Here is an 18602-nt window from a genome sequence, read left to right as displayed (position 1 = left end):
GGGAAGGCCGCGCGTCACCTCGGCAATGAACCTTTTAAATGTTTGAGCTGCATTGCGTAGTCCAAATGGCATGCGCACATACTCAAACAAGCCGAAGGGTGTAGTGATGGCCGTCTTCGGGATATGGTGATACGCCTTGACCAGGTCCAATTGCTCAAGATTGTGCAACCTTCCAAGTGGCTTGTGAAACCCTGGATGTGGGGTAGGGGATAGCTGTCGTGGACAGTCTGAGCGTTGAGCGCCCGGTAATCGCCGCAGGGAAGACAGTCTCCACTTTTCTTTGGAACCATATGCAGTGGAGACGCGTGGTTTCTGGATGATGGGCGGATATCACCTAGTTCCAGCATGTGCTCCAATTCACGTTTAGCAGTCGCCAGACGCTCACCGAAGAGGCGGCGCAACCGAGCTGCGACTGGTGGACCACGCATGACGATGTGGTGGGTAACGCTATGCTTGGGCGGCTGCTTTAAGTCGCAGCGTCTTGTAACCTCAGGGAAGTCTTCAAGGATTCTTGTGTACGGGCATGAGGGAAGCAGCGTGCGAATGCCAGTTGGAGCGACAGTAGACAGTACGCCCAGGATGGAAAGGCGCGTCTTGCTGTCAATCAGGCGATGATGACGCATGCTGACGTCTAGGTCTAAATGGGTCAGGAAATGGGAGCCGAGGATGGGCTGATTGACTTCGGCTACTACGAAGACCCACCGGATGGCAGCCCACAAACCAAGATCGAGGGGTAGGGACCACAGACCATACGTGGCGATATAGGTAGAGTTCGCTGCACGAAGCGTAGGCCCAGGTGACTTAGAAGTACGCTCATACTTGGTGGCTGGTAATACACTGACCTCTGCACCCGTGTCTACAAGGAAGCGCAAACCAGAAATGCGATCCGTGACCAGGAAAAGGCGGCCAGGTTGTAAGGCGAGGTCACATGCCGCCATCAGTGATCTCGCGTCCCGTTTCCCGGCCAACTGCATGGGGAGGTGCCGTGACGGGCGCGGTGCTAGAAAGTGCGATGGTACCAGCAGATAGACGAGCTTCGTGGGCTGCGCGAGCAAGAACTGCCCGGGGAAGACGAACGACGGCTAAGACGTGGGGAAGAGCCGCATCGGCGATCAGAGGACGTCCGAAGTGCTCCAATGGAAGCGGCGAGTTGATGGATCCGAGTCTCTAAGCAGAAAACGACCGATGACTCTGCTGTAGAAGCCAGGGTGGCGATTGAGGGAAAAGTCGCGTCGTGAACTCAATCAGCAAGCTCGGCGGCGCGGTCGAGGGTCAAGTCCACGGCAGCAGCTAAAACGATGCGAGTGGACTGCGGCAAGCGCTGCAGTGGAAAGATCTCCTTTAAAAGTGCACCGTTCGAGTCCACGTTGCTCGCACCCACGAACTGTCGCATGGTGTTGAGCAGCTGGGAAGGGCGGCGATCTTCAAGCTCTTCGTGGGTCAGCAGGTGCCGGAGGTGGGCGCTCTCAGACGCCATGGTTCGGTCCAGAATGGTTTGCTTGAGCCGCTGGTACGGAGCATCGCTCAAAGGTGCACCGATGACGTCTGCCACTTCATCAGCCACCTCAGGAGGTGGGTTGCAAAGCAAGTGGCGAAACCGAGTAGTCTCTGAGGTGACATGGTGCAGATCGAAGCGGGCTTCGACCTGGGCGAACCGAACATGTGGGTTTGGGCGCAGCTGTATGACTGCGACGTCCGGCGGCAACGAGGAAGCTTCAGGCAAAAGAGGGCCCGAGGGCGCGAGGTTGCGGGGGTCGGTCATGTCTTAGTTTGGAGTCACCACTGTCGGGAACCGCGGGGTCGCAGCGCAGCGAAAGAGAGAGAGAGAGACTACCAGCGTGGCAGGCTTTCTGAATCGAACTGCCCGTGCCGTGCTGACGCACCAAGCTCGCGCAGCTCGTATCCTTATTCTCGTCTTTCCTAGCCGGCGCCAAGGCGCCAAGTAAGAGCGCCAACTAGAGGGCGCTACAAACACAATGCTTTATCACTCTATACTGCACCATGTTCACCTATACTTGATATCCGTCACCTAATCGCGCTTCGTGTGGTGCGAAGGACACCGTCGCCCATGTCATAGGATCATGCCGTAAACGCTACTTTCCCGTGATCCCCTTAGTCCAGCTCTGGGAGTAGGTGCTGGGCCGCTCTTACCTGCAAACCAAGAACAGTCTCGCGAAACGAACTGCCATGGTCATCGGAAGGTTGCGGCTCTCGGACACCGAACGCGCTTAACAAGGCTTTCACATAAGGTTCTTTTTCTCTCTTTTCAATGCAGAGCATTTCAGTAACTCACGATGTCACCCGCGTTGGCGTCCGTAGTCCGCACGCTCACTGCGCATGCGCGTCGAGTCGAGGCGAAAGCGAACACATCTCTCGCGAGGGGCATTGGATTGAATTCGAACACTCTCTCGCGAGGGGCATTGGATTGGATTCGATTGGATTGGCTTGGATTAGATTGGCTTGGCTTGGATTTGGATTGGATTGGATTGGATTAAAGTGGATTGTGTTGGATTGTGTTGCGTCATAGCCGCGCCACGTTGCGTCATAGCCGCGGCAGACGCGCTTGGGCCGGGGCATGTGCAGTACTCTCTCTTCCGCGGTTTCCTCTCCTTCGGGCGCGCTGCGCATATAACCGGTGTGCCGTTCTCCGGCCAAGCAACATCCGCGGTTAGCTCAAACACCTAGAGTCCACGCCGCTTTACAAGTACGCCAACGTCGTCGACTGGGACCGGCTTACGCAGTCCCCTCAACGTATATAAGCGGCGGAGCGCGCGTTCGGAATTCAGTCAAGGGCGTCTTTGCATGGCTTACGCTTGACGTGACGCTTTGCTTGACTCGAGTAGATGCGACGCATTTACTCGAGTTCCCCCTGTGGGAAGATGCGGGCGGCTTTTTCTCCCTACATACCCCCAGCACTAAAACTTGGTGAGATCTTTTGCTGTTGCGGAGTCATGTATTAAACCGGAATCGAAAGCATAATTAAATGTTTCGCTAGTTTGTAGTTACCGTTAAAAACAACAAGGCGGGTGAAGGCAGTCACAAAAGCTGCACATAGATTGTGGTGTCCGTCCGCTTTTTGAGTCGCCTGCACTTGCCCATTGGACATTTTTTGTGAACAGAATCACTGCAGGGAGACGTGTTCGGCGAGGCATAATTTTGGTGTCACTTTGCGTCAGCTGAGGACCCAGTATTCCGATTACTCCTGTTGGTCATAAATATTGCTGTTTCGGTTCTAACCTACGTGGAAGTAATGAATGTTGGCAAGAGCGGTACTCGTTTTTTCTTGGCGTCGTCCACTCCTGATTGTAAACCAGTTAAACATCGCAAAACTGACATCCCGCCAACTGCTGGAAGGAATCGCTGTTGAAATACACGTAGCACTTCCCTTGAATACTTACATCGCAGACCACGACAACGACGATAATAATTATGTATCCCGTGAACAGGGTCTGCAAAAGAAAAAAGGCAAAAATAATGGTTCAACAGTGGAAATAATATTAGTTTAGCCTACGCTTCAAATTGCAAAGACACGCAATTGATTTCGCGTCTATCAATATAGGAAGGTCTGAGCTAATAATATTGGAACAATTTTTTGAATTTTGGTGTAATTGGTAGTTTTTTCCTATCATCCTTGTAACAGCAACTAATTTAAGTACTCAAATATCAGCATATAGCTGTGTGCTCCGTGGCCTCAGTGGCACCTGATATCTGAATTGGCCAACAATTTGTCAAGCCAACTTAGCGCGCCAGCAAAGTCTATTAGAATATATACATTTAAAAAACTATTTCGTCAGTGATCATATATATTCATATTCGTACCTCTATCGACTGTTTAGCTCATCAAGAGGCCTTTTCCTCTTTGTCAAGTTCATGTTGTACAAAGAACAAAAAAAAAACATTTCCCTCGCGAGGGGCACGATCAAATGCAGAGCATTTCCGCGGGGGGCGTGCCTGCAAGTCTTATGGATTACGTATTGGTTGTTGTTGTTGTAATTGTTGTCTTCCAGTGTAGACATTGTCGATGAAGTCGATGGTGAAACGTGAAACGTGCCGTGAACCCCCTGCCGCGGCTATTACGCAACGTGGAGAGGCTACGACGCAACGTGGCGCGGCTATGACGCAACACAATCCAACACAATCCACTTTAATCCAACCTAATTCAAATCTAATCCAAGCCAAGCCAAGCCAATCCAATCGAATCCAATCCAATGCCCTTCGCGAGAGAGTGTTATAGCGCCGAAATCGCGCCACCACATGAACGCGAACCGAACGCGGCGAGAGAGGGTGTTGCGAGCGGAGAGAAGGCGAGGAGGACGCGGGGGAGAGGGCGCACCTGTGGCCGACGGTTGAATGAGTCAAGGATATAAGGCGCGTGCGTAACGTTCCATTCTGTGTCGCCTCCGTGGAGCAGTCGGTAAAGTGCCGTGTACCTTGCGTTCTGCCCGCAGAGTCGTGGGATCGAAACCTGGCGCCGGAAGGTATTATTTCTTTATATAGTGTAGGGTGCGGACTACGTAGTGATGCGGACTACGGACGCCAACGCGGGTGACATCGTGAGTTACTAAAATGCTCTGCATTTAAAAGAATACATATTCAGAGTCCACTCTGTTCAAGCTATATCTGCGCACAATGTACACATAGACAGAAGAAGTTAGAGCAGTTTCACTATTGTTAACGTTGAAACCAACGAAGCTAACATGGTGGCCGTGCATGATAATTCCACACTATTTACAACTTCGCTGTCAACTACGCGGCTGGGAATAGCAGATAACGCTCGGCCCAATGTTAAAGGCGTTTTAGCGGCAAATCATTACAACCTTCTTTTCAAAAAGATTCGGTACGACATGTATTACAGCTGTTTTCTTTAACTGCAGTGTAATTATTTCAGTAAGACTCCTATGATGGGCATCATATTGATATTTACATAGGTTTTTACACTACATCTGGAGAAAGATTATCTTCGTCATGCAGCTCTGCCGAATGATTCCGAGTACCAGTGGGTGCTGCTGCGCCCCGCCACGAGCTACAGAAAAACCACCGAAGCGCACAGAGAGCGCAGGTGCAGGTGCAGGTTTCCCCGGGCTTCACCCACACTTAATCCACAAAGAGCACACCGTTATCCCAAAGATACAGGCGGGGTCGCAGGTCCATCCCGCACTCGTAAACAATATGTACCCGGACCGGTTCAAGCGTACTTGCCCATTCTACAAAGACAGAGAAGCACTCTGGCCCACGCCCTGGCCGAGTGCGAGTATCTTCGGATGCGCCCGCCGTCCACCTCTATTCTCGCTGCCGACCACCGAGAGAGATAGGAGGCCTTGTTGCCTAGCCCCGACCTAGCGACCCTGCTCGCACTGACACCAGGGGCCAGGACCTGAAAGACGCATTTATGACAGTAGAAGAGGGTTTCACCACGACCGGTGTGTGGCTAAGCTCCTACTAAACCTGCTTCTGTAGGCAGATAGAGAGAGAAAGAGTGAATCAACTTTTATTGAGTGCAGTTGAGTCCACCACCACCGGCCTCTGCGTGCACCGGCCATGGTGGACTCTAGTGCACTCAACAAAAGTTCATTTTCTCTCTCTCTCTCTACCGACACATGCAGGTTTAGTTGGAGCTTAGCCATACATAGCTTTGCCTTAGAACACAAGTTGGAGTAAACGTGGCAGGAACGCACACAATCCGCTCAATGTAAAAGACACCTCCTATTGGAGGACTGCGTCAATATCTGCAGCAGAAAAGTTCGAAGGCGAAGCTCCGAACATGTGCACACCCAGCGACCGAGAACGAGGACACCACAAGTTGGCAGAATTTGTAGGCCAAAACAGCAAATAGAATGACGAGCATTGCAGTACCTCGCCCGTAGTCTGGTCGCCAAGGTTGTCCCCTGTTGCACAGTGTAACTTTTCATGACATTTGTAACCCAGCCTAAGCGTTACTTGCGTATTGTGCGGCATTCTTTATATAAAACGTAGTTAACCTACAAATAATGTATAGCTAACGATTGTGGTCATTTTTCCCAGCTTCCCTGATCGTTCCATTCTCTAGGACAGAATGACCCTTCTGTTTTTGTAGCAACGAATTGAACTTCACTGCAATCCTCGACATTAATCTAAATTATGGAAAGCTAAAGAAGTCATCATTTCCTGTGCATGAACAAAAAGCTGCAGGGAAGGAATTGCCGTTTAAGGAGTGTTAGTCTCTCCAAGGAGCACTTCCCCAGCCTGCCTCTCTTACGAGAACCCATTGTCACGCCGACTGTGCCTCTCCTACAAAATCCCATTCTTACCCACTCGAACAAAACCGCCAAGGGCAGTCGCGTACCAGCACACGCACTTCGAAAGTGTTAACAAATTTGGAGTGCCGACACCGTCGAAGCACAGGCTATTTATTACTAACAGAAACCTGAATGTAGCTTGACAGTTTTGTCTGCTTACTTATTATCTTTGATGATGATGGTTGGATGTTTATGGCGCAATGCCAACTAGGGCAACGAGCGCCGAACGAGTGGTTGCGTATGAAGGATGTAAACATAAATTTTCAAGTCATTCAAAAAAACCAAACTAAAATCAGTAAAAGGCAATGAGAATGGCTGGTGTAAAAGGCTATGTTTTGGTGGTTTACAAACGTACGCGTGTTAGGAAATGAGGTGTAAAAACTTTATGTCGCTAAAAAATTTAAAGGTGCGTTGTAGAGCAACCATGGGATCATCTGCGAAAAAAAAATGCTGGGTGTAGTGGAATGTGTTGTCTGTAGAGGCCGGCGAAGTGTTGCTGTCATGTTATGTGGAGTGCTTTGCATTGAAGTAGTACATTGATCACGGATAGGCCATCTCTACACCTGCTACACCGGGGTCTTGGAGATGCCGTGACCAGGTAGGAGTATGTTACATGCTATCCCTAATCTAGGCACGGAAACTTCATTGTTTCTGTTGGGTGTCAGTGCAGTAGGGCCCCAAGAGGTGTATAACGTGTAGTTAGCTGTCTGTCTAATCATTCTAGTGTGCGTGCCACATTTTGCGAGAGAGTTGTCTGATGTGTGACACCAGCTCATTGTAAGCTATTGTTGTTAGGCGAACTGTAGTTGTAAGTGCAGCGGCACTGGCCATTTGATCTGCTCTCTTGTTTCCGGCGATCCCCGTGTGACCTGGCACCTGGCATAGGGTCACTTCAGGACTTAACGCATATGCTGACATAATGGTTTTATATTTAAATGAATAATATCATTTTTACAAAACTGCTAAGACGACAATGCACGTACTACGCAGAAGGAATCCATGAAAATGATGAATTTGAGAATTTTATGATAGACCATGTTATTTAAAACCAGAAAAATGACTTAGGCTTCAGCCGTAAAAACGCTGCTTTTCGAGTTTAGGGTATCAGATGCCCTAAAATAAGGTCCGTGCGCAGCACACTACAGGGTAAGGGCTGTTGTTGATGCGTCACAAAAGAATTCTGCACACTTGTAGTTCTCCTAAAGAAACAAAAAGTGCTGCAGAATTGCAGTTTTCGGCGCTCTTTTTTTTTCAGCTGCTACAAAAGACACGTCGCACGACACGGAGCGAAGGTGCCATGGTGGTAAAAAGAGAGAAAGCGTTGCTTTGTAGGTGTCCAAAAAGGTGACAGATTATTCTGATGCTTGCTGTTTCTATGTGAGAACAGATCAGAGATAGACGGACGATTAAGAAGAAGTTGGGAAATGGGTGTATCACAAATGAAAGGTGTGAAAGGAGGGTGGTTTATTGAAGAAATTTTAAAAGCATAAAAAAGATGCATGCATGTCCACTGGTGATCTAGGGACCACTTATCGCACTCGAAATATAGGCTTTGTATGGTGCTCGCGCGGAAAGCGCCCGACTTGAGGCGAAGAAGCCCCAAGTGCCGAACTGGATGTAGACTTTTCACGCTGTTTCTCATGCCGACCAAAAAACCCATTCCCATACTCCAAGCCTAGCAAGCTTGTGAAGAAACATAAGAGGAGTTACTTGTCCGCACCGTAGGATTGGTGTGAAAATACCTTAAGAATGTTGATTGCTTTGAGGCATTAACGTTTTATATGTTTGATGTGAAGAATGAATGCGAGCTTTTTGTTTAAAGTGACGCCTAACATTTTTTGTTTCTTTTTCAGGAATCAAGTCACCATTCAGTTTAATTTCAGGCTCGAGCTGGATAGCCCACCGCATTGAGAAGACGACACAGTTATTTAACCAGGATTAGGTCTGAAACCGTTTTATTCTGCCCAGCGAGAAAGTTGGTTTACCTCAAGCAGGAACTGTCGTTCACATACGGACATATTATACAATTTAAAAGATACTTGTACGTCGTCCACATACATCAAACAAGAGATTCTTGATGGCAATGCCTTCCGAATCGAATTCATCTTGACTATAAACAAGGTGCAGCTCAAACGGCACCTTGAGGCACGCCACTCTCTCTGCACGTGAACGTTTGAAAGTGCCAAACCAATTGGGACTGAAATATTTGTTCACACAGGTAACTGGAAAGAGTGTTCAGCATGTTATCTGATATGCCAAAGGATTTGATGTGTCTAACAATGCCATAGCGCCATTCAGTATCATATGCGTTTTCGCTATCAAAGAACACCGTGATGCAATATTGCTTTCGTAGGTAGGCATCTTTATGTAGGCTTCTAGCCCTACTAGTTGATCATTTGTGCATCGCCCCACCCTGAAGCTGCCTAGTAGCCCTCGACAAGACCGTTGTCATGAAGAAAGTGCACAACTCTCCTGTTTATTATCTTCTGGAGGAGCTTGCAGAGGCTGCTTGGAACGGCGATGGGCCGATAACTGGAAGGAAAGGTTGGGTTCTTCTCCTTGTTCAGGAAAGCCACTACTATGGCCTCTCTCCAAGATTTTGGAATGTGCCCCAAAAGCCATATTTTGTTGTAGAGGTGTGGGAGTGTGTCAAGGTGTCTGCATGTAGGCGTTGTAGCATTGTGTATGTAATGTCTGCGCCTGGCGCTGAAGGCTTAGAAGTGCTGACAGCTATCTTTAGCTCCTGAAATGAAAAGGCAGAGTTATATGAGGAGTTAGACTTGTTATCAGGCAAGAACTTCTTTTACCAAGATGTTTTGTGTTGCCTGAAAGTGTTAGTGTAGAGTGCTGAACTCGACACGTGTTGAAAATGTTGTACGAGTGTGTTATCCTGATCTTTTAGTGTGTCTCCTGTTGTACTAATAAGGGGTAGCCTGTTTGATGTTGTTCTTTAAGTTTTTGTATATGTGTTCAGAATTCGTGAATGTCGGTGTATGGGTTAACGCATGTGAGGAAGGTGCGCCAACTCTCCCTTTTTTTGACTTCACGGTGCACACGCTTCCCAAGTGTTTTTGTATGCTTAAAGGAGATGAGGTTAGCGGACGTGGGGTACCAGCGAAAGACAAACAACGAGTGGTTTTGGGCCTCTCGTGATAGCGTGGGGAATGGACTTTCTGGCAGCATCGATGATGTGCTGTGAGGAGTTGGCCGACATCCTCCCGGTGTAAGTGTGCGATGGCTGTCTCATGTAGTTTAGATGTATCTGTGAATATATTTCAGTTCGCGTTTGAATAATTAAACCTGTTATGCAAAGATGCACTGCTTCGAACATTACCTATATATGTTAGTGAGGTAGGGAAGTGATCACTATCATATGAAATATTGTGAACATACTATTCAAGAGATGGATAGATGAGATCAACCAATTACGAAGACAAGATGTGAGAAAGTGCTGTATCCTATAATGTGGTCTGTAAGCTGTTGCTTATTAAAAAGGCTTGTTCTCGAAGATGTTAAGAATTTTTCAATTATGCGACCACTGGCATCTATGCGCGGAGAACTCCAAAGAGGAAGATGTGCGGTCAAGTCGCCTATAAGGAAGAAAGGTTCTGGAAGCCGATCTACTAGCGCCTCGAAGACAGAATTGTATAGCTAGAAATGGGAAGGAATGGAAGAAAACATATATTAATGGGCCCATAAGTATTACTTTAAGAATGGCCACAGCCTCAAGGATGGTGCGAATTTAGATTGTGTGGCACGCCAAGGATTTAAGGGCAATGATGGCCAAAAAACCTATGGATGTGCGACCGCTGTCCCTCTCTTCCCTAACTGCAATACATCTCTTCAAGAAATTTGTGTTTCGAGTTTAAATGTGTTTCTTAGACATTCACATTCACATTCGAGAGCGATCTAGGCAGCCGAAGGCACCGCCACGACTGTTCCTTCGCCAACGCGTGTTCCTCCGCCGCCAACGTGTGTTCTTCGGAGAAACCAGAATGATCTGTGCATCGGCCACCAATATATAAGGACTGCAAGGCCATCCCTCTGCCCATTGGAGAGCGATCTAGGCAGCCGAAGGCATCGCCACGATGCTGAAACTTCTTTGTAATGCCAGGCACGTGCAAATAATTGTAATTGGATTGCACAGAGAGTTGCGTATGGGCTCCTAGATCGCTCCGCAAATTTGTGACGCGATTTCTGTTTTCTTGCCAAGTGTTCATATTGAATTCGTCCACAATCATCATGGCCAGTGATTTAAATCCGCTCACAGCGATCAGCCAGTCATTGGCAGAAAAGCCGCCTGGGTCTGTAAAAGAACTGGCAAAAGCCTTAGTGGATTCGGCCTCTCGCCTTGAACAGGTCACCACTTGTATAAGGGCAGACATCCAGTCCGTTGCCGCGGACTACAAGGCTTCCCACACCGAAATTCAGGATTTGGTGAAATCCGTGACGGATATCAGCGTGAAGTTTGAACAATTTAAGACTGATGTTCAAAATGTGAGTCGCGACGTTTCGGCAGTCAAACAGAAACAGCTAGAAGACCATGCTGATGCGAAGCAGCTTGAAGTACAAGTTAGCGAGATGCGGCTAGAGATAATACAATTGAAGCAGTACAGCCGTAGGAACAACTTAGAAATCAAAGGTGTGCCACCCAGCGCTGAGGAGTCACTGCCAGAAATCATGCTGACACTAGCCGGTTGTTTGAAAACCGAACTGAGCGTTCAGGACATTGACGCTATCCACCGTGTCCCTACAAAAGACAAAAACAAACCGAACATTGTTGTCAAGTTCATTTCGAGAGAGAGGCGTGACCAGTTCATGCTCAAAGCCAAAAAGCAAAGGCTCAGCACGTTCGTGCTAGGTCTCGAGTCTAATGCGCCGATATATGTAAACGATCACCTGTGCCCAGAGAACAAGGTTCTTCTGGGCAAAGCCATTCAGGCAACACGTGAAAAGAACTGGAAGTTTGCGTGGGTGAATGAAGGAAAAATTCTCATGTGGAAAACAGAAAATTCACGAGTCCTACGTATAATATCCGAGGAGGATATTGAAAAGGTTGTTTAAACTCGTCACGCAAGACCGCTAGGCATTTCCGACTTTTTGCACAACAATGTTCTCCATTAATCAAGTGAACGACAGTGTTCGAAAAAATCAAGACTTGCTTTTGACATTTTTAGCCAAGCACAGTTTCACGTTCGATGTTATTGCCTTATCGGAAACCTGGCTTAAAGTAGGTGAAAATTTTCCTATCACTGGATACAGTGCCGTTTGCAGTTCCAGAAAAACCGCTCACGAGGAGGGGGCGTTGCCCTTTACATTAAGTCATCCTTCCAGCACACTGTTTTGAATGACGTGCTGATAAACGATCAAGCACTGGAATCTGTCTTTATCAGACTACACGATGGCATAATTGTTGGTCGCTTTATCGGCCGCCAAATTCTGGTGTGGTGCAGTTCCCAGATTTAATGAAAACCATTTTAGGCAATATAAGCCAGATTCATAAAGGTCCTGGTATAATCAGCGGTAACTTTAATCTGGACACTGCCCATAACCAGAATATAGACTACCTCCTTTTATTACAGTCGTACAATTACAAAAACCTGATTTCCGAACCTATTAGAACTACCGGCACTCCCTCCACATCTATCGACCATATCCTGAGCAATGAGGAACAAATTTGTGCTGGTGTTTACGATGTACCCATTGCTGACCACTCACCAGTGTTTGCGCTCTTGGGTAAAAAACAGTAACCCGTTAACATAAATCATGCTACTGGCAAAGGACGAATTAACTACATCATCATCATCATCACCAGCCTGTCTACGCCCACTGCAGGGCAAAGGCCTCTCCCATTATTCTCCAATTACCTCGGTCCTGTGCCAACTGTGACCAATTTATCCCCGCAAACTTCTTGATCTCATCTGCCCATCTAACTTTCTGCCGCCCCCTGCAGCGCTTGCCTTCTCTAGGGATCCACTCTGTTACCCTTAATGACCAGCGGTTATCTTGCCTTCGCAATACATGCCCTGCCCAAGTCCATTTCTTCTTAATTTCTACTAATATGTCTTTAACACCAGTTTGCTCCCTGACCCACTCCGTTCTTTTCTTGTCCCTTAATGTTACACCTATCATTTTCCGCTCCATTGCCCGCTGAGTCGTTCTCAATTTAAGTTGAACCCTCTTAGTGAGCCTCCAAGTTTCTGCCCCGTAGGTGAGTACCGGTAAGATGCAGCTGTCAGACACTTTCTTCTTCAACGACAATGGTAGGCTGCTATTCATTATCTGATAATGTCTGCCATATGCACCCCACCCCATTCTGATCCTTCTAATTATCTCTGCCTCATGGTTGGGATCTGGGGTCACAACTTGGCCTAAGTATATATATTCGCTTACCACTTCCACTGCCTCGCCACCTATCTCAAACATACCACCGGATAAAGATGGCATTCATACCCCGTCTGGGTACAGACAATGGGCTTGACCACTAATCGCCAATGGTAATACTTCGCGGCCGATCGCACATAGTGGTAACAGTGCTTGCAATGGAAATGCAAGAGGCATACGGCAACGTTAGCCACGGATTCATCTTCTAAATTCTCAATGGGCTTCTTCTCCACGACAAAGTTTGCGCTTTCCGCCGGAACTTTATCACAAAAATTATTTTCGGTTTGTATTGCTGGGACAATCTTTTGCACTTGCCTGTGGGGTGCCTCAGGGATTGGTAATCTCACCATTTCTTTTTAATATTATTATGTTCCCGCTTGCCTGGCATCTTGGCTCGGCGCCTCACCTGATCGTACTGATGCACGCTAGGGCCATACATTGTCAACTGTCCATTCAGACCTCGCTCCTCAAGTCGCGTACCTCCAAGAAACCAGCTCAAACAAAAAAAACCGTGTGGATAAGCTAGGCGTGTGGATACGCTAGAAAATACACCTAGTCTGCCTGTGAACAGTGTTGGACCACATACTGACTGGAGGTGTCTCCAATCAGATTAGAACTCGGTGGCCAACCTGTACACACTGCCACCTCGAGTGATGTGTTTAGAAATTTTCTTGTATGGGCCAGTATCCATGTTACAATATTCCGATCGCCATACGGGGGAGAGATGCTCCACCTCATCGACGCATCTAACGGACGTTTGGCGGCTCCCATTTCAACATACTCTGACTATTGGTGTGGTGAGTACTGCAGCGTCTGCTCGTTTACAAGGCCTAATCCCAATTCCTGAAGCAGGCGGAATGAGCCTGAATCGAGGCACTTACCAGAGCAGCAATGAGTACCCTTCCCTGCCTGCGTAGGTTAACACCGATCACTCCTCTTCAGGCTGAAGCTCAAGTTAACACGTTCAAGCTAGAAGTTTATTTTGGCAGAATGGTTCCCATGATGCCGATGCTAAAAGCGACATAAATGTCGCCCGGCTTGAGCTCTGGATACCGGTAACACTGGCAGCACAAACAGCGCTTTAAGCATGGAAACGTCTAAGCATTAGTGTCGTTCCGCCCGCATGTACTAACGTCTGTTGTCTAGCAGCGGCATGAACTAACTACATGGGTCGTGCACTACCCACGCCCCAGCGTGTGCGGTTACCAAGCCACACTGGCTATACGAACAGGCAACCGACAACATGTCCCTAACGTGATTGGAAAGTTGGTCTAACGAACGTACAAACACGCGTTTCGCCGTCTAACAAGTACTGGCAGCTGAATCCCAACCCTAGGTGGTACAGGAATTTGTGGGCAAGGACGGCAAGGTAACCACAACCCTGCTTGATCGGACCGGTGGTCCAATCCTTCATTTGCGGGAACGAGAGCACAGGCGTGAAGTACGCCGCAATTTAGGCGAACACATGAGTGACCATTGCAAAGATTCTGGCGTAAGGCCCTAGTAAAAAGAGGGAATTTCCTAAAGCCAGCTCCAGATGATACTGAGAGCGAGAAAATAGAAGCTTCTTTTAGTAACAAAGCTAATGACAAACGCCTAAGAGCACCGTTCTTGTCAAGTTTTAATAGAGATCCAATTCTTGGGCGGGTTTCGGTAATCAAATACATGATGATTTCTTAGTGGCTTTCTTGCCGTCTTTATGTTCGTACCCTAAAAATTTTGTTGTGTCTGTTTTGGTGTACATTAGCTTGTAGCCTGGGAAAATAAACAGTTAGTAGTGCTCGCTTGGTTCTGTCCATCGTTATGGTTCTCCGTGCTGGTTTTTCGCACCTTTGCAAGTTTTTATGAACACCAACCAACACACGCCAGAGTACTGCTCAATCTACACGCCAAACAACTAGCGTGTAAGCTTCCTTTAGAGACTTGCACCGTCAAACTGCTGCAGCTTGAAATATGCGGCACACGGAAGAAACTACACGACATGTCTTGCGGACCTTTTTCGACCTTCACACCGTCTTCGAAGCAAGACAGGCTCTTCGTGCTCTCCTGTCGTACCCTCCCAATACAAAGTAGCCGAGTGGCTCAATAAGGCCATACCGAATATAAAGACTTCCATAAACGCACTTCTAGTAAAGACCATTCCTCAGGCCATCGTGTCATCTTTGTTCTTCACTGCATGCTAACTCTGCTAATCACCATACACTATATAGTACGGCTTTATATTTCCAAAAAAATGAATGTATTTTTGGATTCATTCGTTAGCACAAAGTGCCATAACTCTGCACTTGTAAATGTAGCCCCTCCCCCGACATACCATGTCGGGAAGAAATATATGAAGGGGATTTTGTAGAATAACGGAGGCCCTTATTTCGGTCCACTGCTGTGGGTCTAGACCGCAGCCAGTTTGAGGCTAAGGTTATATTCTACAAAATATGTTTTCGTGTTGTAATATTGTGGTGTTTATTTCACCGTGGTAGGCAAAAATTACCATAAAGCGAAATGAACTGTTTTGTGCGACCGCTCTTACAGCAAAAAAAATATTAAGGGCACAAAGACGCTCCTATTACGTGGAAAATGCCAAATAATTACTCCACGGTTTCACAACGTGTCTCCCAATAACATCAATGCTTGTACTCCCTTGTTTGTGCGGCCCTCGCGCCTTTTCTTTGTGCAGCTTTGAATTACCGTGCTGTAGCAGGTTCAAGTCTATTCAGCAGGTTTTCGCTAACAAGGTTGGGCCAGGACATACCTGAATTCAGTACGCAAAGCTTGAATTGTCCCCTGTTTGTTCCAATGAGAGCCCCGTTGACTTGCGAACATTTGTCAATGTAAGTGTCAAGGCAACAATTCACGCTACATCTTGGTCTCGTGTCCCATACTCATATGACACGTAGCGGCGTCATAATTGTACAAGTCAAGCACAGTCTACCTCAGCAGGATGGAAAGTTGGGCTAGTTGGTATGTCGACCTGTTGTATAAACAGCGTGGTAGGACGAAGTACATGAGGAAAGGAACCAGACAGGAAAGGACGCTCGTCCTGTCTGGTTCCTTTCCTTGTGTATTTCGTCCTACCGCGCAGTTTTTGCATCATGATGGTCTAAATCACATTAAGTGGTACGGATCGTCGACGTTACAGTTCAAGAAGTAATTTTCGCCGCTACGTTGGGGCAACACACACCCTTCTGTTAGCGCCGCTCTAGTTCCATCTGTTCTGTCAGCGCCGTAGTGTGTGAGGCTTCACAAAAAGTAACGAGATAAAGATACTAACGGGATCGTGATACACCTTCGCACTTACACCGCAAAGCAAAGAACAGCTTCAGCCAGAATCTACTTTAATTCAGACGAAATCGCAACTGCAGTGTTTATGTCTTGCGGAAAACGTATTTGTTGGCAAAAATTTTATCCTTCACGGCGTCTCTTAGTAGGAGACACCAAGCATGCAGTAGGTCCACCTTTAGCCACCTACATTCATCGGGGTGTGAATGCTGAGGTGAGGCTTCCTTGATCTGCTTTCAGCAGACTTCTGCTGGATTTGTCGGTTCTTAGTCACAGCTAGATTTCAAGATTTCTTAAAATAAATACTTTCATTTTTATTCCACTTCAGAATAGACCATTTTGAATACCATGCCGACTACAACGGACACTGGACCTCCGCTCTCCACCTATGTCTCGCGTTTTACGTTTCGCGCTGGAAGCATAGCGCATTGCTTTCTCTGTGCATAGCAGATGTTTTGTCATACCAAATGTGACGCTTTTCTAGAGAAAGATTCCATTAAAACAAGTGTCACGAAAGTACGTGTTTCGTTCTGCACCTGTGTGCGCGTTTCGTCAAATTAGTTATTTCAACAAGAGGTTGCTTACTTGACGGTCGACGAGCCTGAAGCTGTGGCTTTTGGCACCACGGAACATCAGGCGCTAAAAAAGAGATCAAAAAGATTGATGCAGAAAGCAAATCATTGCTGTGTTCAAGCGATACTTGGGACTGTTATTTAAGCCAGTGCAAAAGCACAAAGCAGCTCTGCTTCCCCGGCACTTCTGAGCAAAAATGTTTGCATATCGAGCAAGTGCGCATACCCGTGTTTTCCGCATACCTCATCGGGCCATCGCGGCGGTGTCAAGCTACCTTTAATGGTGCATATCTTACGTGAATTATGCCCTATTTTTCAGGTACCTGTTTCAAGATCTCCTCACTGTACGTTCAGCTCCATGGACGAACAACCGCGGATGCAACACGCAAACAGCCATACCGATTTATATCTATAAACGTAAGTGTAAATAATACTGCCTTTATTTCCATCCACAATGATGTAGGAAGAGAGGGAAAAAAGCTAATCTGGTTAGCTTGACGGCGCTCCCTCCTCCTCGAATAATACATGGATAATTCAAGAGGTACTCAACACAGCACAAAGCGCAAAAAGAGGAAGTAACAAAAAAAAAGCAATGGCGCTTTATTTACAGGCGTTCCGAAAAAAAAAGAAACAGAAAAGAACAGGAAAATGGAAATCGGCCGCAAAATTCACAAATGCTTTCTTTAACACTGGAAGATGTCTCAGGCTAGTAAAACAGCAAACCAAAATATAAAAAGAAACAAACAACAAAAAACACCTTCAGAAAAAAACTTCTCCATTTCACACAGCAACGTAGGGCTGACACGAACTGTTCAAAAGTAGAACTAAACATAAACAAGAAAACACTTTTTGCTTGGCAACGCAGCGTTGATAGTAGACCAGCGCACGGTTCAGAAATACACAAACAACATTTGCAACATTAAAAACGCTTTTTACACAGAAAACCACTTTTGACAGTGAGATAGCGAAAAGGAACAAACCATCAATTGCACTCAATACAACAAAAACAGAAATAGAGAACATCCACGATTAGCTTTCGTTACGGCTGCAAAGAAACACTCGCAAACCCATTATCTTCACAGTATTCAAATTTATATTTGAATTTAAGCAAAAGTTTAACATCTCCGGAATTTTATGTCTCAACATTTCTTGTCCGTTGTTTGTTCTAAACAAGGGAATCTTCCAAACACCACGGCTGCGTGTTGCGTGTAACTCGGGTCGTTTCTGTAAAGCAGCTAAACTGTGAAAGAAATTACTTGGGCTTTTTATTGCCATTTTATAGCTCATGCACATACGGTAGGCATAAATATTATAAACCGTCATTATTTCGTATTTTCGAAATAACAAATGCGAAAAATAATCATACGATACGTTTGCTACATTTCTTAGCATTTTTTCTGTAAGACATGTAATTTGTGTAGATTGACACCCCCGTATGTCCCCACATTAAGCAGCAGTAATTTAGGTGCGAAGCAAACAGGGAGTCATAAATAAGAAGCTTCACTTGAGTAGGGAGGATCTGTTTGTTAACGGAAGTAAGGCCAGTAATGCGAGATAACTTCGATGCGACGTACTCTACGTGCTCGTTCCACTTCATGCCCTCGGCGTCTGGTTTCAGGCTACCGGGGGTCGGGCGGGTGACAGTGGGCGGCGGTACGGCGGGTCCTCTTGACGGCGTGTTGGAGCAGGGCGGGGCCGACGAACAGCCGCGGAGTATGTCATAGCTTGTGGCTCTCGGGGTAATTCGGATGGCGTAGAAGTTCCCAACGCTTGTTGCACTTCTTCTCTAATCTCGTCGGTAAGGGTAGCTAGCGACTTGGGGTTGTGGCGGCGTAGGAAGAAATTTCCGCAGCTCCTCTCTCACTACTGCGCGGATGGTCTCGCGTAGGCTTTCAGCCAGAATCCGCATGTTGTCGAGGAGGAGGAGGAGGAACAACTTTATTGAGCATGTAGCGCTTAAGCGCTAGATGGGGTGGTTCCCTCTTCTCGGGTACCATATGCTTCCAGTGCCTCTTGGCCCCTGGTGATCAGTGCTTGCTGGTCTTCCAAGGCGGGGCTGGACAGCAAGATCTCCCATCGCTCGATAAGGGCATTA

This window comes from Haemaphysalis longicornis, unplaced genomic scaffold, assembly GCF_048455015.1.
Source record: "Haemaphysalis longicornis isolate Haplotype H1 unplaced genomic scaffold, Haemaphysalis longicornis Haplotype H1 scaffold_3, whole genome shotgun sequence".
Classification (NCBI taxonomy): Eukaryota; Metazoa; Arthropoda; class Arachnida; order Ixodida; family Ixodidae; genus Haemaphysalis; species Haemaphysalis longicornis.
Note: the sequence above shows the minus strand (reverse complement) of the source record.